This window comes from Callithrix jacchus, chromosome 11, assembly GCF_049354715.1.
Source record: "Callithrix jacchus isolate 240 chromosome 11, calJac240_pri, whole genome shotgun sequence".
Lineage (NCBI taxonomy): Eukaryota > Metazoa > Chordata > Mammalia > Primates > Cebidae > Callithrix > Callithrix jacchus.
Genome location: NC_133512.1, coordinates 53,693,496 through 53,716,993, shown reverse-complemented (window position 1 = coordinate 53,716,993; position 23,498 = coordinate 53,693,496). Strand labels below are relative to the sequence as shown.

At 40.2% G+C, this 23,498-nt stretch overlaps 1 protein-coding gene across 12 annotated transcripts in view; it reads left to right on the top strand.

Annotated features, from left to right (window-relative positions):
- The window catches only part of DYNC1I1 (dynein cytoplasmic 1 intermediate chain 1), a 331,611-nt gene that overhangs the window by 190,879 nt on the left and 117,234 nt on the right, over positions 1–23,498 (top strand). The window lies entirely within an intron of this gene.

Below are 23,498 nucleotides of genomic sequence, written 5' to 3'. Positions count from 1 at the left end.
TTTTCCTCCTATTGTATATAACATTCAGTTGGCAAACTTGATTTGTCCACTTCTCAGTAAAAGAGAAGGAAAAGAGTGATAGAAACTTGAGGTGTTTCAAGAATGTCAGCATGGAATATCCTTTCAGTCCATTGGCCCCACAGCTGCAGATAATGTGGATCTAGAAATTCTGACTCCTCCTTAAAAGGACAATAGTTGGGGCTTCGATCCAAGATGGCCCTTTAGGAGCAGCTCAGGATTGCAGCTCCCAGTGAAAGTGCAGAGGGTGAGTGGATGCCACATTTCCAGACAGATCTTTATTGCCTAAAGACCAGGAGATTCCCAGGCAGAGGAGTCCCACGGGTCACCATCGCGGTTGTTTTGGCCAGTGCAGCTGTTTTGCCGGTGCCGCAGTGCGGTTGCTCTCCATACAAAATACACTGGTCTTGTTTCCCTTTTAAGCTGGCAATTGGAGCTCCAGGAAGGCAGATTAGCCCATTCATCTGATTAAACGGGACTGAAACAGAGAGGCCAGGAATTCCCAGGCAGTGCCGTTGTTTCAGCCAGCGCAGTGGATCACCACATGGGAAATCACACAGATCCCCACACCCTTTCAACAGGCGACTGGAACACCAGGGAGAGCGTCAACCATTGAACTTAAAAATAAAAGGCTCTGAGGCAGGGAGCCAGGTGATCAGGCTTGGTGGGTCCCATGCCCACAAAAACAAACCAACAAAAAAACAACAATTGGAAACGCTAGGGGTTGAGAGTTTCACAGCAAGCACAGCTGAACCCGGGATGGTCCAGCTCTGTGGGGGAGGGGCGTCCACTATACCGAGGCACTCCACCCCTATGGAGGCAGTCTGCCATTGCTGACACAGCCTGCCATTGCCGAGGCAACCTGCCGTAACAGAGAGAGTCTGCCATTACAGAGGTGGGCCACCATTGCCAAGGCAATTCTAACCACACCCATATATACAGGACTGCAGGGAAGTTCATAGGGCAGCAGGGAAGAGCCCACAACAGCTCACAAAGCCTCTGCAGGCAGACAGTGACTAGGCTGCCTCCTTGCTGGGCAGAGCAGCCCTGAAAAAAAAGCAGCAGCACAACGGATACTCATAAATAAAGCCCTAACTCCCCGGGATGGAGCACCTAGGGAAAAAAAGAGGGTTTATGAGTTCTGCTGCAGCAGACTTAAACGTACCTGCCTAGCAGATCTGAATGAACAATGGAGCTCACAGCTCAGCACTTGAGCTCCTATAAAGAACAGACTGTCTCTTCAAGCAGCTCCCTGACCCCCATATATCCAAAGAGTCACCTCACAAAGGACTGATCAGACTGACATTTGGTGGGCATCATTCTGGGACAAAGATAGCAGAAAAAGAAACTGGTAGCAGCCCTTACTGTTCTGCAGCTGCTGCAGGTGATCCCCAGGCAACCAGGGCCTGGAGTGGACCTCAGCAGTCCTATAGCAGAGGGGCCAGACTGTTAGAAGGAAAACTAAGACACAGAAATAACCGCCATCAACAATCTGGACGTCCACTCAGAGACCCAATCTGAAAATCAGCAGTTACAGACAACAGGTGGATAAATCCACAAAGATGGGAAGAAAATAGCGCAAAAAGGAGGAAAATGCCTGAAACCAGAACACCTCACCTCCTACAAGGAATCACAACTCCTCACCAGCAAGGGAACAAAGCTGGATGGAGAATGAGTGTGATGAAATGACAGAATCAGACTTCAGAAGGTGAGTAATGAGAAACTTCCACGAGCTAAAAGAACATGTTCTAACACAATGAAAAGAAACTAAGAACTTTGAAAAAAGATTTGATGAAATGATAAAAAGAATGGACAACTTAGAGAGGAATATGAGTGAATTGATGGAGCCGAAAAACACAACACGAGAACTTCGCGAAGCATGCAAAGTTTCAACAGCCGAATTGACCAAGCAGAAGAAATGATATCAGAGGTCGAAGATCAACTCAATGAAATAAAATGAGAAGGCAAGATTAGAGAAAAAAGTGCAAAAAGGAATGAACAAGAAATGTGGGACTATGTGAAGAGACCTCATTTACGTTTGATAGGTGTACCTGAATGTGACGAAGAGAATGGATCCAAGCTGGAAAATATTCTTCAGGATATTATCCAGGAAAACTTCCCCAACCTAGCAAGGCAGGCCAATATTCAAGTCCAGGAAATACAGAGAATACCACAAAGATATTCCTCAAGAAGAGCAACCCCAAGGCACATAATCATCAGATTCTCCAGGGTTGAAATGAAGGAGAAAATGCTAAGGGCAGCCAGATATAAAGGTCAGGTTACCCACAAAAGGAAGCCCATCAGACTCACAGCAGATCTCTCAGCAGAAACCCTACAAGCCAGAAGAGAGTTGGGACCAATATTCAACATCCTTAAAGAAAAGAACTTTCGACCCAGAATTTCATATGTAGCCAAACTAAACTTCGTAAGTGAAGGAAAAATAAAATCCTTTGCAAACAAGCAAGTACTCAGAGACTTTGTCACCACCTGGCCTGCTTTACAAGAACTCCTGAAAGAGGCACTACACATAGAAAGGAACAACAAGTACCAGCCATTCCAAAAACATACCAAATGGTAAAGAGCATCAACAAAATGAAGAATCTGCATCAACTAACGGGCAAAACTGCCAGCTAGCATCAAAATGGCAGTATGAAATTCACACATAACAATATTAACCCTAAATGTAAATGGGCTAAATGCACCAATCAAAAGACACAGACTGGCAAATTGGATAAAAGGCCAAATCCCATCAGTGTGCTGTATCCAGGAAACCCATCTCACACGCAAGGATACACAAAGGCTCAAAATAAAGGGATGGAGGAAGATTTACCAAGCAAATGCAGAGCAAAAAAAAGCAGGAGTTGCAATTCTTGTCTCTGATAAATTAGACTTTAAAGCAACAAAGATCAGAAGAGACAAAGAAGGAAATTACATAATGGCAAAAGGATTGATACAACAAGAAGAGCTAACGATCCTAAATATATACAGACCCAATACAGGAGCACCCAGATATATAAGGCAAGTTCTTGATGACTTACAAAGAGACTTAGACTCCCACACAATAATAGTGGGAGACTTTAACACTCCATTGTCAGTATTAGACAGATCAACCAGACAGAAAATTAACAAGGATATCTAGGACATGAACTCAGACCTGGAACAAGCAATCCTGATAGACATTTACAGAACTCTCCACCCCAAATCCACAGAATATACATTCTTCTCAGCATTACATCACACCTACTCTAAAATTGACCACATAATTGGAAGTAAATCAATCCTCAGCAAATGCAAAGAACGGAAACCATAACAAACAGTCTCTCAGACCACAGTGCAATCAAGTCAGAACTCAGAATTCAGAAACTAACTCAGAACCGCACAGCTTCATGGAAACTGAAGAACTGGCTCTTGAATGTTGACTAGATAAACAATGAAATGAAGGCAGAAATAAAGACGTTCTTCAAAACCAATGAGAACAAAGACACAACATACCAGAATCTCTGGGACACATTTAAAGCAGTCTCTAGAGGAAAATATATAGCAATAAGTGCCCACATGAGAAGAGTGGAGAGATCCAAAATTGACACCCTATCATCAAAATTGAAAGAGCTAGAGGAGCAAGATTAAAAAAAAAAACTCAAAACCTAGCAGAAGACAAGAAATAGCTAAGATCAGAGCGGAACTGAAGGAGATTGAGACACGAAAAACCCTTCAAAAAATCAATAAATTCAAGAGCTGGCTTTTTGAAAAGAGCAACAAAATAGACAGACCACTAGCCAGACTGATAAAAAAGAAAAGAGAGAACAACCAAAGAGATGCAATAAAAAACGATAAAGGGGAAATAATCACAGATTCCACAGAAATTCAAACCATCATCAGAGAATATTACAGACTACTCTATGCACATAAACTAGTAAACCTGGAAGAAATGGATAAATTCCTGGACACCTGTGTCCTCCTCCAAGCCTAAACCAGGAGGAAGCTGAAACTATGAATAGACCAATAACAAGGTCTGAAGTCGAGGAAGCAATTAAGAACCTACCACACAAAAAAAGCCCAGGTCCAGATGGGTTCACAGCCGAATTCTAGCAGACACACAAAGAGGAGCTGGTGCCATTCCTTCTGAAACTATTCCAAATAATGGGAATCCTTCCTAATTCATTTCATGAGACCAACATCATCCTGATACCAAAACCCGGCAGAGACTCAACAAGAAAAGAAAACTTCGGGCCAATATCCATGATGAACATAGATGCAAAAATCTTCAATAAAATACTGACAAGCACATCAAAAAGCTTATCCACCATGATCAAGTAGGATTCATCCTGGGGATGCAAGGCTGGTTCAACATACGCAAGTCTATAAACATAATTCACCACATAAACAGAACCGAAAACAAAAACCACATGATTATCTCAATTGACGCAGAGAAGGCATTTGACAAAATTCAACAGCCCTTTATGCTAAAAACCCTCAATAAACTCGGAATTGATGGAACATATCTCAAAATAATAAAAGCTATTTATGACAAACCAACAGCCAATATCATACTGAATGGGCAAAAACTGGAAGCATTCCCTTTGAAATCCGGCACTAGACAAGGATGCCCTGTCTCACCACTTCTATTCAATATAGTACTGGAAGTTCTAGCCAGAGCAATCAGTCAAGAAAAAGAAAGTGTATTCAAATAGGAAAGGAGGAAGCCAAATTGTCTCTATTTGCAGACAACATGATAGTATATGTAGAAGACCCCATCATCTCAGCCCCAAATCTCCTGAAACTGATAAGCAACTTCAGCTAGTCTCAGGATACAAAATCAATGTGCAAAAATTACAAGCATTCCTATACACCAATAACAGACTGAAAGAGAGCCAAATCAAGAATGAACTGCCATTCACAATTGCTGCAAAGAGAATCAAATACCTAGGAATACAACTTACAAGGAATGTAAAGGACCTCTTCAAGGAGAGGCAGTAAAAAACCACTGCTCAATGAAGTAAGAGAGGACACAAACAGATGGAAAAACATTCCATGTTCATAGTTAGGAAGAATCAATATTGTGAAAATGGCCATACTGCCCAAAGTAATTTACAGATTTAATGCTATCCCCATCAAGCTACCAATGACCTTCTTCACAGAACTGGAAAAAACCACCTTAAATTTCATATGGAACCAAAGAGTGCCCACATAGCCAAGTCAATTATAAGTAAAAAGAACACAGTGGGAGGCATCACACTACTGGACTTCAAACTATACTACAAGGCTACAGTAATCAAAACAGCATGGTACTGGTACCAAAACAGAGATATCGACCCATGGAACAGAACAGAGGCATCGGAGGCAACACAACATATCTACAACCATACAATCTTTGATAAATCTAACAAAAACAAGCAATGGGGAAAGGATTCCCTGTTTAATAAATGGTGTTGGGAAAACTGGCTAGCCATGTGCAGAAAGCAGAAACTGGACCCCTTCCTGACACCTTACACTAAAATTAACTCCAGATGGCTTAAAGACTTAAACATAAGACCTAACACCATAAAAACCATAGAAGAAAATCTAGGCAAAACCATTCAGGACATAGGAGTAGGCAAGGACTTCATGATCAAAACACCAAAGCATTGGCAACAAAAGCCAAAATAGACAAATGGGACCTAATCAAACTCCACAGCTTCTGCACGGCAAAAGAAATAGTCATTAGAGTGAATCGGCAACCAACAGAATGGGAAAAAAAGTTTGCAGTTTACCATCTGACAAAGGGCTGATATTCAGAACTTACAAAGAATTAAAACAGATTTACAAGAAAAAAAAAGCCCATTCAAAAGTGGGCAAAGGATATGAACAGACACTTTACAACAGAAGACATACATGAGGCCAAAAAACAAACAAATGAAAAAATGCTCATCATCCCTGGTCATTAGAGAAATGCAAATCAAAACTGCATTGAGATACCACCTCACGCCAGTTAGAATGGCAATCATTAAAAAATCTGGAGACAACAGATGCTGGAGAGGATGTGGAGAAATAGGAACACTTTTACACTGCTGGTGGGAGTGTAAATTAGTTCAACCATTGTGGAAGACAGTGTGGCGATTCCTCAAGGACCTAGAAATAGAAATTCCATTTGACCCAGCAATCCCATCACTGGGTATATATCCAAAGGACTATAAATCATCCTACTATAAGGACACATGCACACGAATGTTCATTGCAGCACTGTTTACAATAGCAAAGACCTGGAATCAAACCAAATGCCCATCGATGATAGACTGAAGAGGGAGTATGTGGCACATATACACCATGGAATATTATGCAGCAATCAAAAATGAGTTCATATCCTTTGTAGGGACATGGATGAACCTGGAGAACATCATTCTCAGCAAACTGACACAAGAACAGAAAATGAAATACCGCACATTTTCACTCATAGATGGGTGTTGAACAATGAGGACACGGAGGGGAGCACTAGACACTAGGGTCTATTGGGGGGAATAGGGGAGGGACAGCAGAGGGTGGGGAGTTGGGGAGAGATAACATGGGGAGAAATGCCAGATACAGATGAAGGGGAGGAAGGCAACAAATCACACTGCCATGTGTGTACCTATGCAACTATCTTGCATGTTCTTCACGTGTACCCCAAAACTTAAAATGCAATTTTAAAAAAAAGAAGGACGATAGTTGATACTGTACAGAGCATGCAAGGAATTTCCTTTGCAGATGGTTACAAGCAGCCAAGCCTGTGGGACCAGAGTAGGCACCTATCCAGATAATAAACCCTGTTCAGCATCGTCTAGACCTGTTTGAGTGATTCGGTTTAATTAGCCTTTCCAAGAAAGAATCTTCAAATTTTAATGTTGCATAGTTATGCTTGTAAACATCTCTGCCAAGTGTGGGCTCTAGAAGTGAGGATTTGATGGGTCACAGTGGCTTGGCTGGAAGCCACAGGGTAGCTTTAAAAACTTTGTATGATCTAATGACATCATGAAAACCGAAAAGTTTGGATTACAGAAGGGGAATAAGTAAATGAGGTACTAGCATTCTCGATAGGTGAAGCTGGCTGAGAGCAGGTCAAGTAATCCTCTGCCTAGACGTATTTCTGCTTCAGACCTCATTGGAATTGGGGCTTCTCTTGTTCTCTATGACAATATTGCTACCACAGCATGAGTAGTTGGGAGAGCATTGGAGAGAGTCAGCAGGTCTGATTTCTAATCTGAGATCTTCCATCATCTGGCTGTGAGAGTTTAGGGGCCCTTCAACTCCATGGATGGCAATGACTCATCCATTCAGTAAAAAGACTAACCAAGGTAATTAAGAAGGAGGAGAAAGTAGAGAAGGAGGAGGGAGAAAAGAAGAAGAAAATAATAATTTTCACTTGCTTAGTTTTTTATTTAATTTGCTGAACAACATGCTATGTGGTTTGCACACTTGGTCCTTTCATCTCACGACAATACTTCCATAGCTGTCTCTATGGATTTTTTTTCAGCTATTTGTTTTCATGATTCTGCATTTATGTGAAAGTACTGGGAACGATATAGAATGGCAGAAGATTATTACAAATTCTCCTGTATAGTAGGAGGTAATATTTTGAAACTTCGAGGCTTCAAACAGTGGCCAAGGTCAGAGGAGGAGGTTGGCACATATGGTAGAAAAAGAAAATCTGGTTCTGTTTCCTTTCTTCTCTGTCCATCCACCTGAAGACTGTGTTATGGCCGGGGTCAAAGCTGTGGCCTGTTGGGTATATAGCTACCAGTTCACACTTATTTTAAATCTAGTTGTTTTCTTACTCTCACTGCTTTATCTAAACTGAAAGCCTTAGCGTAGCTTCCAGGCTTCCACCTGGCTTTCTGCCTTTCCACCATTCTCTTCCCTTCCTCCCTTCTTCACATGGCTTTTCTTCCCTTCACCTTGAATGTGTGCTCACTCTCTCCTGACTTCACACTTTCCTTCATGAGGTACCCAGGTTGGCTGAACCCACAAGTAAGCAGTCCCTTTTGGGGGCAGATATTGGTCTGAGAGCTGAGAGTCTAGAGAGAATTCAGTACTCAATTTTATTCACTATGTTTATGGGCCTTTAAAGAGAGAAACATAATAAGAGCTCAGAGCATCTAACCCAGAGGATATAGCTGGGAATGCCCTTTCCTCTGCCCATCCTCCCCTTAACTGCCTGTAAAGCTAAGCTCATGCCTGCAGCAAGCCCAGCTCCATCTGATTGCCCGTTTTGATGACCCATAGCTTACACCCTCTTTCTGGTCTCAATAGGACTTAGAGACTGTCTCACACAACTTGAAACCTTATTTCATATTTTCTTGTTTGAACTTTGCTTAGATGCTTTATGCTCCTCATCCCCAAATCCTACTGCTGCCTCTATGGGTCTTTCTAGCCCTTTGTTTTCATGATGATTACTAACCAAAATACCTTCCTTTTCTTTCCTATTGCATAATTTTCTTTTTTTTTTTTCCTATTGCATAATTTTCTGCCTACCTTGCACATTCTTGTGGCTGGATGGGCTGTTGGACACCAAGAAGCTGTAATTATTATCACAATTACCCCACCTAATAACTAACACCTTATAGCCTTTTGCCACTGACAAAGCAGCTCTGTATCCATTATCTCATTGTTTTACACAACAATTCTGTTATGTAAGTAGCACAGAAATTAGCATCCCTCATTTACAGATGAGAAAATAGATCTTAAATCTGAAGAACTTATTATTTATGTAGCACATAACAAAATGTAGTGAATAAGACCATACTTTGCTATGCTATCTCTGGGGGAAAAATATAGTTAGATAATTTACCTACCACAAAATGTGCGATGGGAAAACTACCCTCCTGGGTCATGGCACCATTAATTACCCAGGGATCCTTGGAACCCTTTTTTGACATCAGTTGAAACACTACTGACTTATAATGCTTCTCAACAGAGCTGAGTGGATCCAATAGCAAAGGTATATGACTCTATTTAACTTGGTATTTATCTTAGTATTTCAGGCCTTCCATTATTTCGTCTCTGATCTACCTGCCATTCACTGTTTACATCTTTGCACTGTTATATATTTGTACATGCTTTTTCTCTTCCTAAAATGAAACTCTGCATTCTCCTCTCTACATCTTTATTTAGATACCACCATTCTTCAGAATCCAACCCAAATTAACTCCATAAAAAGTCCACTTCCCTTTCTTCTCTCTCTACCTATACTCTCTCCACCAGTTGTTAACCTCACCCCAATTTAATTCCCAGGGCACATCTCCAGGCATTCTCTCTTCTGATGTCGATATTTACATACATTTGTCATTTCTGGGCACAAATACCAAATTCTTTAAGCTTCTTTCTTGATTCATTTATGTGGCAATCATAAAGCTTAGCCTATGCCTTGAATAGACCAGGTTTTGAAGAACTTGTGTCCAGTTATAACTAATGGAAGAATAATTGTTAAAGGGGGCAATTTAGGTTGGATTGAAAACACCCAGCATGTAACTGTCATGACAGAGAACAGACAAAAATTCATGACTGCATGCTCTAACCACTCTAAATAGGACAATAGTGGTCATTATTTTGTTGCCACAGTTTCATTCTCACACTCACACTGAGCCTTTGAAGTGAAATCTCTCCTAGCACCACTGAGGTTGGGAGGATTGCTCACTATTTGGAGGGATTGTCAATAGAAAATTATGAAGTCTCTGGTGAAATCCTGCTCAGTTTATTCTCCAGAGATTCAGTTTCTTTTGACCAACCTGATGTTTCAACAGCTTGAAAATGAGGGAAAGAACCATGTCTGTCTAGACTGACCAGAAAGTAAAAACAAGGGATACTTTGAAATCTGTGAATATGACCACAACTGAGAGTTGTACTTAGTCCAAGTAACTGGAAAATCAGTTTCTTGGATTAGACAAATGCTTCCCTTAAGACTCTCAAACTGCTAGCTTTCTTCTTTTATAATTAATAGAAAATTATTACACTGACAGACAAGAGACTTCATATTTGAGCCAATGGGAAAACTTGACATTGAAACCAGGGGAAATAATTCAGCCCCAAATAGAGTTGTTAATGCCAGAATAAAAGCAAACAAATGTGCTAATGATCTTCCCTGATAATCTGACTGTGATGAACTTGAATGAATTCCCAAATGGAAAATATGTCAGTTCTTCCTGAACTGGGCTTTGGACACTAGAATGAGACAATGGTGAAATGGTTTCAGCAAAAGGCACTCTGAAGATCTTATTTCCATTTTCTAGAGAATAAGAATTCTAAAGAGACAGATAATTCCCATTTCAAGGAACCAGATCTGTGTGGTCATAAGCATCTATGACAACATTGTGGTGGGTATGGGACAGGGGGATATCCTAACTTCCATCATATAATCTGCCATTGCTTTGCTGGCCTAGAGAGAGTTTAAATACTGCAGCTGCTTTGATGTTCTCCTGTGCTGTCATATTATTACCCAAGAAACATTCATTGCCATCTCCCATATGCCCAGCCCTTTTCTAGGTACTTTGGATACAGCAAAGAAGAGACACAGTCTTTGCTATTGTGGAATTCTCATTCTAGTGGGTCTAGTGGGTCTCATTCTATTCCCACCACTAAAATATGAACAGACAATAAATACATGCATAAATGAATGCAGAAGATAAGATAGTGGTCAGTACTATGCAATTAAAAAACAAGTGAGGGTGAAGGGAAAACAAGTGCCATGTGCCAGGGCACAACAGATTGTGGTATGTTGCTATATTAATTGGAGGTGGAAGAGGGGAGGCCTCACAGATGACATGACATTTGAATAAAGACCCTAAAGACATCATGGAGAAAGATGAATATTTGGATAAAGAGTATTCCAGGTACAGGAAATACCAATGCAAAAGCTGTGAAGTGTCAGTTCTTGACAACATCAGGAAATGTCCAAGAAGCTAGCTCAGTTGAAGTAGAGTCAGCAAACCAGAGAGTGGTAGCCCATGCATTATGTGACAGAGCTGGACACATGACATGGTCTTGTGCTAGGGAGCACAGAACTCTCCAAGGAAACTCTATGAAGTAGATGGGAGCATGGCTATACCTACACGTGGATTGCAAAGCAGCCAGCTGGCCATGTTGAAACTCTAATAAGCAACTGAAACTGGAATAGGCAAGGAAAGAGACGCTTGGGTCCATTTGACAGGATACAGTTGGCAGCTTTGTTTTCAATTGTGCTCCAAAATATTGTTGCAACTCCCACAACTTTTCCTTTCCACTGGACACCTCCAAAACCCATTAACATATTTTCATCCTTCACAGCCTAGTTCGGGCAGGATGGCACTAGTGTAGACACAGTTGAAACAGAATGGAATGTGGAGTTTTAAAAATGTGAGTTCAGAAATCTGCCTTTGTAATTTAGCATCTGTATTAGCAATTTATATAACCTCATTGAGCCTCAATTTTGTCATCAATAAAATGTTTTTTAAGTATATAAAATAATTAAAGTATTGCCATTATCCAAGGAGGGTAATTCTGTTGTTTACAGCTGAGGAAACTGATGGGCAAGGGTTAAGGAAGGAACCCATGATTATTTCTAAACTGTAGAAATGTGAAAATGCCAGCACTTGCATAATTTGAACCTGAGCAATATGGGTTTCAGCATACACACCATCCTGCAGGGTACATAGGGTTAAACTCATGCATTTAATCCTGTGTACCTTGCAGGATGGTGTGTGTGTTGAAAGGGATTGTGAAGACAAAATAACAAAGAAGATACTCAATCATTGTTAGTTCTTGACCATTCACACATTTTTCATTACAAGTGATTGAGGAATCAACCCAAAATTACTTACGCCAAAAGAAAGTTTGTTGGGTTTTATAGATATAAATTGGCCATAGGCACTAGGGGCATACTAGCTTCAACTACTGCTCAATTTAGGATCCAAGTTGCTGTCATGATCCATCTCTTGGCCCTGCTTTATATATTCCTTCTTTCTCATGTTCCCTTTGGTGAGGCATGCAGCTTCAGTTCCACAGCAGTACAACACCCAATGCAGTAGAGGAGAGGAATTCGCTTTCCTGATGGGTAACCATGTGTTCTGGTTTAGCCAGAACAGTCACTCAGTTCAATGGAAAAGAAAAGTCTTCTTCTATAATAGGAGATACATTTACAATTTCTCACCTAGTCCAAAGGAGGTGGACTGATGGATAAGATGACCATGGGTCTTGGTTTTCCCAGGCACTGTTTATTCACATCTGTCATTGCAGCTTAATTATTACTTGTACCTTCATTCTCTCTCAGAAGTATTCCAATTTATGGTAGATGTATATGGTCATTTACTGATAGTTCAAAGAAAAATAGTCTCATTAATCTTTGCCTCAGATCCAAAGTCTTCCTCTAAATCTTAAGAAAGAAGGATTTACTTAGAGGAGAGAGGGAAGAGTGTCCACCAAAAAAGAATAGAGGGACATTTATCCCAAGAAATGGGGTGGTGGGCTTGGGACAGCCTAAACCACAAATGTCAATTACAGTTCCCCTTTTCTCTTTATACTGTTTGTTACTGTTTAGTTGTAGAAAGGGTTTGTGAGTTGGAAAAATATGGGTTTGACTGTTGACTCTACTGCTGCCTGTAGCTTGTTGACCTTAGTAGAAGCATCTTCCCTTTCTAAGCCCTGGTTTCCTTATGTATTGAGAAAGCTCATCATACCTGCCTCAGTGAGTTATGAGAATTCAGTAGAGTGATGGACATGAAGGATTCAATAAATCAATAGCTACTGTTTTTCCATACTGCCTAGAATACATGTTGCCACACTATATGTGCTCAGTAAGAACCTGGTGACCAGTGACTAGAACAGGAAATAAGTAAAGGACAGTCAACCTCACAGTGGGTGCAGGGAGGCACGGGGTGAGTGTAGGCAAGCGATGCTGTGAGTGGTTGTGGGGCTTAGTGATCAAGGAAAGGAAAACACTTTGATGCTGAGTGAGGAGATTTGTGTTCCAACTGAAACATTGGGAAAACCACAGAGAAAATGACCTTTTTAGAACTACTGGGGAAATAAGAAATTATTAAAATTTAAAACAGTCAAAATATTTACTAGACACCCATATTGGGGCATACAGATATGAATAATTAGTGGATCCTACCCCCAATAATTTGGGAGGAAGAAACTCATAAATATACAGAAGTATATTCTACTTACAATTAATTTATCATAGCTAGAGAATGACAAATGCCATAATCTTAAAGATAATAGTTCCTTGATTTTATAAAGAAAAGGTTATAGGAGATACCCAACTGAAGTAGAAGAGCACTTCAGTTGGGTATCTCCTATAACCTTTTCTTTATAAAATAAAGGTAGAACAGGAATAATTTGGGGAATTTGGGGGTTCCTTAGAATCAGGTCATCAGTGTAGCTGGATTTACATGTAGGGAAGATCAGAAGGTATTGGAGGCCTTGGACATTCCAGGTGCACTCTTACCCTTGTGCTTTTGTTTCCTTTGCCTAGGTTGCTCTCCTGCAGGGGTCTGTAAAACCTGAACCCTTACTTTCTTCAGTCTTTTGCCAAATACTATCTCTCACTAAGGACCTCCCTAGCTGCCTTTGCAAAATTGTGACACCTACCAGTGTGTTTTTGTCTTTAGTGCTTTCAGCTCTCTAACCTGCTATGTACATCACTGTTTATCTTTTTTATTCCCCATCTCTCTGCTAGAATGCCAACTTCATGAGGGCAGGAATTTTTGCCCATTTTGTTCACTGCTCCATCTCCAATATGTAGAATAGTACCCAGCACATAGTAGGTGCTTATATTTTGTAACAAGAAAGGAAGAAGAGAGTCTGACGGAGGGGGAAGGATGACCCAAAGTACAGATGAAATGTGGAAATGTGTGCAGCAGACACAGTGTTAGTGCAGGTGGACTGGAGTATGCATGTATATACATACATGTGTGTGCAGGAGTGAACACAGTCGAGGAAATTTAAACAGAAAGCACATATTGGGGCCAGATCTTAAAGGACTTGAAGACTAGGCCAAGGAACTCAGCTTTTACTCTGCATGTCATAGAAACTATCAAATATTTCCACCAAGAAATTGATATGAACAAGTTGTTTGAAGAAGATTGATCTGATAGTATTGTTTGTAGCAAGAATAGGCGTGTAAAGAGGTTGGAGATAGGGAACACTGGCTAGGTGGTGCATAAAAGGCAAGGTGACCTTAACCAAAAAACAAAGGAGGTAGGAAAAGTAGAGAATAAAGAGAGATGCACAAAAGAAGGGTATGCAAAGAGATAGAATTAACAAGATTTGATCCTATTACTAAAAGGAATGCTGGAGAACATGTACTATTAGTGGGATGGCCTATATATATATAGTGATTGATGTGACAACAGCTCTACCATTAATAGAGTTGACGACTCGTATGTATGGGGAAAAAATTGTTCCTAAGGACAAAGTGGTATGGAAGGTACCACTTTGTCCTTAGGAGCAATTTCCTTACAGCAAAAATAGTGTTTCTAAATGGTTTCTATTTATTTTACTCTTTCTTAAACTAGTTAACATAACACAATAACAATTTCAGTATGTGAAGACCTTGAGTGTCTACCTTCCTTTGGGACATATCTACAGTCACTGCTAAAAGTTAAATATCATGATTTCTCTATGCCTATGACTCCGGTTTTCTTTTTCACAAGCAAGGTTCCCACCAAGAGAAACTGCAGGTTTGCACATTGGGAAGACATAGAAGAGAAAGCAAGTAATAGGGAATGGAATTGTCCAAAAGTAGAAGTAAATAGCAGAAGGGATTTGAGTCTGAAAAACAGGAGTCCCTCCTTATTTTCCACGCAGCCAAGAATAGCATTTTCAATTGTTTTGATTTTTTTGCCCTTTGGGTGTGTGTGTGTGTGTGTGTGTGTGTGTGTGTGTGTAGACATGTGCATGCATATGTGGACAAATGCACAAATCGGACTGGCAATGATAGTCATAAAGACTGTGTCTTACACACCTCAAGGAGGCACTATTCACATAGACAACAATGGCACTGCTGCTTTCTGGAGCTGTGCAATGGGCTGGCCCCACTTACAAGAATGTAAGAAGAGAACTGACTTGAGAGTGGCTCTGCTCTTTCCAAATATCTCACCTTCCCACGTCCCATAAAATCTGTAATTTGCCGTTATAGATTTGATGACCATTATGTAGTCCATCAGTTTTAGTTAGTTCATCCAACTATTCTCTTCAGTGGTTGAAGGATCCATGACTCTCTGAGAAATCTTGGATAGCAGGGGCCTGAAAGATCTAAGATTCAAGATAAGGAAGTTGGTAGAGGGTGGGTTCTGACAACAAACTTGGCCTATTTTACACACAGTTGAGTCAAAGGCTGCTCTGCTCTGAGGAATATGGGAGAATTAAGTTAGGGTCAGATGGTAGTAGGTCTTAAATGCTAAGCTAGTATCTAGGAAATAGGGAGCCATTAAAGGTTTTCAAAAAGAAGAAAGATGTATGAAAACACAGATCAGTCAAGCCTTTTTATCTCCAATTATTAGACTGCTGAAGGTATCCACAGATTTCTGCCTGAATATCTCTGAGAAGGTTCTTGTTCTCTTCCTGATCTCCTCCCTTCCATGCAAGCTGACTGATCCAAGTCAACTCAATTCAATACATATTTACTGTGCATATATTACATATCAGTACAGTTAGAAGTTTCAGAAACAGCTGCTTAAAAAGTTCTATTCTCTGGCTTCCCCTCTCATTTTGAATATTTTCTTTCATTTCCTCTCATTTGCAATGCCTTGGGTGACATTCCATCAGGAAGTAAACTTTCCAAGTACAGTCATGTTAGAGCCTTAGGAGAGATCTGATGTGGCCTAGAGTGTTAACAGGAGCGCTCTGTACGGTGAGAAATGTATGTTTTCTTTACTCTGGCCAGATTTTTCTAGACCAGAAAGTGAAGGTTTTTTAAATATTAGCATGTAGTATATTTAACAAAGTGCTTACTGAAAATCCCACAAAATATGTCTTTCCTGCATATTTTTAAAGCATAGAGGCGCTCACCTTGGTTTGTGTAAGCTTCAGTGGTGCATGTTATACTTTATTTTGGCTGCTGTGATACATATTGGGAGGGTGGCTCTCTCTGGACTCCCAGCAAAGTTGGCAAGCTGTACCCAAAGTTGGTCCAAGGATAGGGTGACTTGAGTGAGTTCTGTGCTAGAGCTCTTACTGTCTGCTGTACAAATACATGTCTAAATTCACAGTCTTATTCATCACACCCACTGACAACTGTGCCAACCAAGGTCAGGTTCTTAACTGCTGCTTGGACTATAGCTATGACCTACCTTCTTACTGTGCCCTGGCTTCAGTCTTGCTCATGGTCCTGCAGCCTCCACATTGCTGCCATATTCTTAAACAAAATCAGAACTCGACTCTTGTTTTTTAAACCTCCAATTTCTCTGAAGATTAGATTGACAGAAATAATTTTCACTGAGGGTAAAGCCATCCCCAGAGAGATATGTCAGAATCTGCACAAAGTGGCTTCAAAGCCATATTTAGCATCCAGTGCCTTGGATTTGTTTTGAAATTGTTAATAATATCTATGAACTGAATATGATTAATGTTTGTTTAAAGTGGGCTACTGATCTCTAGGGAGAAGTTCACACTTCTTGTTCTGCCATTCAAGGCCTTACATAATGTAATACCATTACTAATTTCCAGAATAGTCTCCTGTTTTGATATTACTAGTCTCAGTACTTAATGTTGATTATACTAAGAAGAGTAGGTCTTTGAGGGACATTTATTCTGGTTGTAGAGATAGATGCAAAAAACTAATTTTACATGGTATGAAATGTATTATCATACAGATATGTATGTGGTGGGTGGCAGAACAATGGAGGGGATTCACAAATCTGTTTTAGAGGAAGACTTAAGGCTGTTGGCACTGCATTATAAAGGGTTGTAAAGACAGAGGTGGATTCAAGACAGATGCTGGAGGTGGAATTGACAGGACTGAGACTAAGGGGTCTCAGTCCTATCATTTCCACCTCCAGCATCTGTCTTGAATGGAGTAGTCCCCAAAGGAAAAGGGGAGTTGAGGGTGGTACTCAGGTATCCAGCTGGGATTCCATGTGAACAGTGACATCATTAAGCAGAAAGTTCGAACTCTGCTGTGGACATATCAAGTGTGATGTGCCCATGAGCCAATCTCATTGGAATGTCCCCTACAGAGTCTGAAGCCCAGAAGGGATATCTTGGCTGGAGACATCAATTTGTAGGTGACAGTGGAAGATACAGATATAAGTGCTAACCAGAGTGGGCATATAATATTAGAAAAGATGAGCTCAAAGTCAGAACTGCAAAGCATATCTTCAAATAATCTTTTTAAAACTTTAGTAGAACTTGAAGGGGTAAGTCTTTTTCTATTAAAAATTTTAAAATACATTATAAGAAGAATCACCATCTGAATATCCATACATGGAATTATGTAAAAGTGGCTAGGGCATTTGTTCTTAATTGAGAAGAACACATCCAAAAAAAAGTAAAAGTCCACTCACAAAAACAAAACAAAAAACTCAGGACTTTATATCTCTCCAAGTCTATTCTCTAATAATAGTACAGTAGTCAGCTTGATTTAGAATTGCTTCTGTGTCCTTGCCAGTTTACATCTTGGAAGCTTGTTTCTATTCATTTCATAAGCCACAATGTATTTGATTATTTCTAACATTCACAATTTTCACATTAAAATTGATGATGTGTTATAGTTTAATAGCAGTAATCGTCTTTCTCAGTGGTATATAAAATAATTGTGCATCTTGCAGTCGTTGGCCCATTCAATAAAAGTCATGTGGTAATTGCATTGTGCCTCCCGCTCTGGGCAGCAGCAGGATGCCCTTTGGAGCTGAGAAGGATGGAGTGAAATGGCCCTTTCCACTCCCTGCCTTCACTCTCCACCCGAGCCAGCCTTAGCGGTCTTCCAGATGTGTCGATGGAGGAGCCACAGTCCTCTCATGAAATGTCAGGAGCAGAGCAGCAAGGGCTCTGGCGGGAGCTCAGATCCTCTTATCCTGAGGTTTTGCAAGCCCTAAGAGGGTTGGGGAAAGCAAGAACCCAGTGGCCTCGTAAAACACAAGCCCCTCTCTTCACAGAGGGTTGCCTTGTGTCACTGAGCTTTCTGGTTGCATGCAGCAGGCATCATCTCCGGTGGGATTTACTGGAACGAAATCTGGTGCTGACACCACCTCTAGTGGGATTTATTGGAAGGAAGTCTGGTACTCACAGAATCAACAGGAGGTAGAAGGAACAGGTTTGAAAAAGCATCGGGACCAAGGCAACTCTGGAACACTGAGCCTCTGGAACAATCTTGCCAGGGTGTTGGGCATCACTGCTGCTACTGTTCTTTTCCCCAAAATGAACCCTAACTTTTTTCTCAGCTTTGACTCCAAAGATCCAAAGACAAAGCCTGTGTTAGAAGCAACCAGTCTGACTCCCCAGATTCTATCTGTGTCCTGGCCACCAGGAAATTAATAGCAGGAAACTCTCTCCCCTTGGGCTTCAAGAGAGGAAAGTAGGATCCAGCATGTCACCAATCGAGAATCACTGCAAAGGGAATATGCCCCGGATAAAAAGGGGTTTTGCTATTATACTATATTGCCAAACACTGACAAATGTTCCACTGCACTCCCTTTCAAATACCTCACATCCATAAGGCTATCAGAACAAGTCAGCAAGCAGAGGACTGCAGCATACTAAAACTGTCTACATCGGCTTAATTCAGAACCGTGGACTAGTGGAGGAAACAAACTCTTCTGAAGCTCAGGCAAAGGGTCAAGCCTCGTGCTGAGTGTGTTATCTGTGCTGCATGATATGCAGTTATTGCTACATAATATTCAGTTATTCATTCATAGACTTCTGAAAATCTTAAGGGAAGAGGACAGCGGTTATCAAAGATTTTTCCAACCAGGGTGAATGAATGTGGCACCTGGAGATGGCAGAATATGGATGTGAAATAAAATAATGTGTCTAAAAGATGCCATTGTTTAGAAATTAGCCCCTTGGACTGACAGGTAATTAACTTCTGCCAATAGTTTAATTTCTTGTGTGGACCTGGATACAGGAAACCATACATGGGTGGTAATTTTTTTCCCTCCAATCTCAAAGGAAATGTAACTGGGTATAAACTAGTGGCACAACTCATATATCAGTGGTCTGCAGCAGGTTTCCATAAATCCTTTTCTTTAAAGTTATTTAACTGTTTTGAAAATGGTTTCAACAGAAGTAATTCCAATTGCACCAGAAAGGAAACCAGGGTCTTAAAGAAAAATATACTCTCTTTGCTGAGTAAGGCAAACATATCAGTATGCAGAGAAACAAACCAGTTTCTCATGTTTTATTTCCTTAGCAAATCCACTGAAACACTTACTTTATGTCTTTAAAAAGCTGATAGACAAAGAATTCTGTGGCCACTAAAAATTAATACCCACAACTGGTTTGTAGCCACTTAAAAAGGGCAGGTACTATTTTTTAAATTTCTCTGTTATTCAGTTTCTCATTATGGGACTCGGTACCTACTATGAACACAATACATATTTGTTGTGTGTGTGTTTTTTAGACTGATCAAAAACATATTCTCTGGGGAAGGATTTTCCATTTAAGGAATTAGATAACCTGCTATTTCCTCACGTTTCTATGCATAAACCTAGACATTGTATCACAAACCTAGACCTTTTTATAGCCAAGCCCTTCACAGAATAATATTTTTCCAATAAGCTTGTAGTGGCACTTTTGGTCACGATGTTTCTTTTTTGACTCTTCTGAGAATTAATGTTTAAAATAAATACCCTTATAGCTGTGAAAGATGAGAACTTGTTACTATTTAAAGCTGACTAATTCAAAGTCATTTGGTAAAACTGCTTTCAGTTTTAAGAACTAGAGGATGTAAGTGCACAAGCTAGATGGCTCTAATGAAAGCACAATTATTATCTATAGTCAGAAGAACTAGTTATCAATGAAACCAGACCTTGATCCATTACTCCCCTTGGGTCCATGGATTGAGAAGCAAGAATCTATTTGTTATTAGTCTTATTTTCCCCAAGATCTTCACACAACTCACTCCTTTAACTCCTTTAAGTTTTTGCTCACATGTCACCTCTGTTTTAAATTGGGGGCCTCTGTTTTAAATTGAGACTCTCCCACTCTTGACCAGAATGCCTAAACTCTCTTTCCTATCTTGTCCTTTCCCCCATAGCACTTGTCTGATACAATATATATTTTATTTTCTTATTTATTTGTGGTTTCTTTCCACTGGAATGGAAGCTCCATGAGCACAGAGATTATTTTGTCTGTCTTGTTCCCTGGTGTGTGCCCAGCATCTGGCACATAGTAAGTGCTCAGTCAATATTTGTTAGAATCTAAGGCAAGTTTGTTTTGAAGATTTCTGCTTAAGTATGTTCCCAATGACCTTGACTCTTCTGAGAATTTATGGTTTAAAAAGCAATTTTGCATCAGGTATTTTATTTAATCATTCTTACAACAACAATGTGTTTTAAGGAAGGATTATTATTCCACTCCAGCAGATGAGGAAATGGGGGCTCAGAGAGTTCCCATGAATTGGATAAAACCCAGGGGCCAGCAAGTGGTGGACTCCAGCCTGGAACAAGATCAAATACTTCCCTCGGAGTGCTGCTCTCAACCAAGCTGTGAATCTTTCTGGCTGGGGGAATTAACGCTTCATATTAAGCATTGCCGGCCAGGTCTCAAAGCAGTGGATTCCAGAATGAAAATTAGAACAATGTGGTTGTAGCGTATATATTCTTGACAAATAAAATAATCCATATGTACAGCTCTCAAGGGTGTGAAACCTAACATCTCAGCTAAAACTTGTATTTGCTCACCTCCCGAAAGTGGAAGAACTATCCATGTTGAGGCCATGCAAGTCCACCTCAGAAAGCCCCTGCAAAGCCTCCTTACCTTGCAACAGAACATTGCAGTTGCTTGTATTTTTGTCCTTTCTCCATGGCATTTCTATTTCACTTCATGCTGTGGTTCAGGAGGCAGTTTGTATAGTGGTTAAAGATCACAGACCCCAAAACAGGCAGAGCCAGACAGAACTTGAAGCAGGATGTGGTTGCAATTCCTTTGGGGGAAATTATTGTCTCCTCATCTGCAAAACTGGGCTAGTCGTACTAAGTTCTGATAAATAAATTAGATTATACAAGTGATGCACTCATCACTGCCGTAAGTATTATTGAATATATACTGTATCCTTTCTACTAGATTGTGTGATTATAGAAGGAAATGCACTTACCAGCTTTATTAGTTTTCTAGTGTTGCCATAACAAAATGCCACAAACTGGCTGTTTAAGCAACAGAAATTTAATGCCTTACAGTTCTGGAGGCTAGGATCTGAGATCAAGAAGTCTGTGGGCTTGGTTCCTTCTGAGGGCCGTGAGGAGGAATCTGTTCTCCTAACTTTGGGTGCTTTGCTGGCACTCTTCAGTGTTCCTTGGCTTGTAAAAGCATCCGGTCTATCTTTGCCTTCATCTCCACATGGTGTTCTTCCTATGTGTGTGTGTGTGTCTGCATCCAATTTCCTCTTTTTATAATGGCACCAGTCATATTGGATTAGGTGCCCTACTCCATTATAACCTCATTTGAACTAATTATATCTGCAGTGACCCTATTTTCAAATAAGGCCACATTCTGAGGTACTGGGGTTTATTACTTCAACATACGAATTTTGAGGACACAGTTCAATTTTGGGGACACAGGTGATAAGCCCTGGCCTTATCACCTTTTTTTGTTGTAAATACAGCAAGTAATGTCCTGTACTTAATAAGTATCAGGGCGTGGCTGCTGAATCTGTTAAAGAAATGTCTCCAGAAGGTTCAGAAATGAAGCCACACTTACCAGCAGCTGAAAACTGCCTCTTCATCTAAGGATTAGCAAAAGAGGAAGCTTCTCTCCAGCTAGTTCCTCACTGGACTTTATGTTTAGTCCTTGGGTTAGGAAGATACATCATATCAAGATGGATATTTTGCTAAAGACTTTCCAAGAAGAATTGTGTGTGTGTGTGTGTGTGTGTGTGTGTGCGTGCGCGTGTGCGCGTGTGTAGAGAGAGCATTAATATATTCACATATGGATAAGGACATAGATATGCTATTTATAATTTAACTTGTTAAAGATTTATTTGTTTAAAAGTCTGGGTCACAGTGTTCTTTTCAAAATTTTAAGTGTGGCTTTTCATCTCATAAATGTGACCTCAGAGATATGTGTGAATAATAAATGACAGTTCTTTAAAATGTTTTACATTCTTTCTTACATATGTATAGTGTGGTTATAAAGTAGTGAGCTTGGCCCCACAGTCTGCCTGCATGCCTATAGGGTATGATATTTCAATTAAAATTCATATTTTAAAAATGCTAATATCTAAATTGCAGTGCTATACTTTAGATACCTATATTTTTAAAATTGATATTCCTTCCACAGATCACTTGCTTAATATTAGTTAGAATTTCATAAGTTGCTTTTCAGGATATGCTTCTTTATTTGAGCATTTAAGCATGCATTTATAATGTATTCTAAGTGGTTGGTGCTGAAATTTTGAATTGATAAATCTCAGGATTTATTGGGATAGAAATAGGACTACCCACAGAGCTTGAGATTTTATAGAAGGTCTGTAAATATTTGTTGAATTAATAAATATATGGGATAGAGGGAGAAGCAAAGTCATTTCCTTTCAACTCTGTTTGGACCAATGAAATCAATAACCTACATGGAGTACAATACTATATTTAAAGATTGAAAGCAAATTTTAATTGTTATATCATTTACGTTTCTATAATATGGATTTTCTTGTGACACCTTGACTCTCTCCTAAACCTTCTACATTGTGCCTGATGCTTTCAAACACTGTAATGGAAGGGGCCTCTAGGAGAGGAAAGTTGAGAGAAAGGAAAAATGAGCACACATTTGCATAGGGCAGGAAGAGCACTCTAACATCTGGCAGGGGTAGCCAAGTCAGTCGACTCGTTAGTCTCATTAAATTCACATTAATGCATGAACTGCTCTGAATGTGTAAATACCATTTCGGGTTGTTTTCTCCCAGACCAATGGCATTGACTTTGGGGGCCCTTCCCTTTGTTGTTTACTTGCAAATGGCATTTGACCTGGGGTCAGACCTGTATTTAACCCTTTCCTGTAGGTCAAAAACAAATTAATTTGGTGAGAATTAAATTGGAAATGAGTCATCTGTACAACAGGTGTTCCCTGTGGAAAATGTGCTCCAGGTGGAAACATTTTAAAATCTGTTCCTGGGCCATCTTCGAAGAAGCTTCAGAGGTCAGGGAGGCAATTCCAAGACATCCCACGTGGCGAGGGCCTGGAGCTGGATGTACAGGTGTCCACTCAGCATGGTTTTCTCAGCAGCTTGGGGAAGTTTTCAGAGGCCCCTTTTGGAGATAATTTATTCATAAATTCATGAACATTTAATCTTGGGCATTCATTGGACTGATTTACTTAGATGTTGCCTTAAATGATTAGAACTTTAC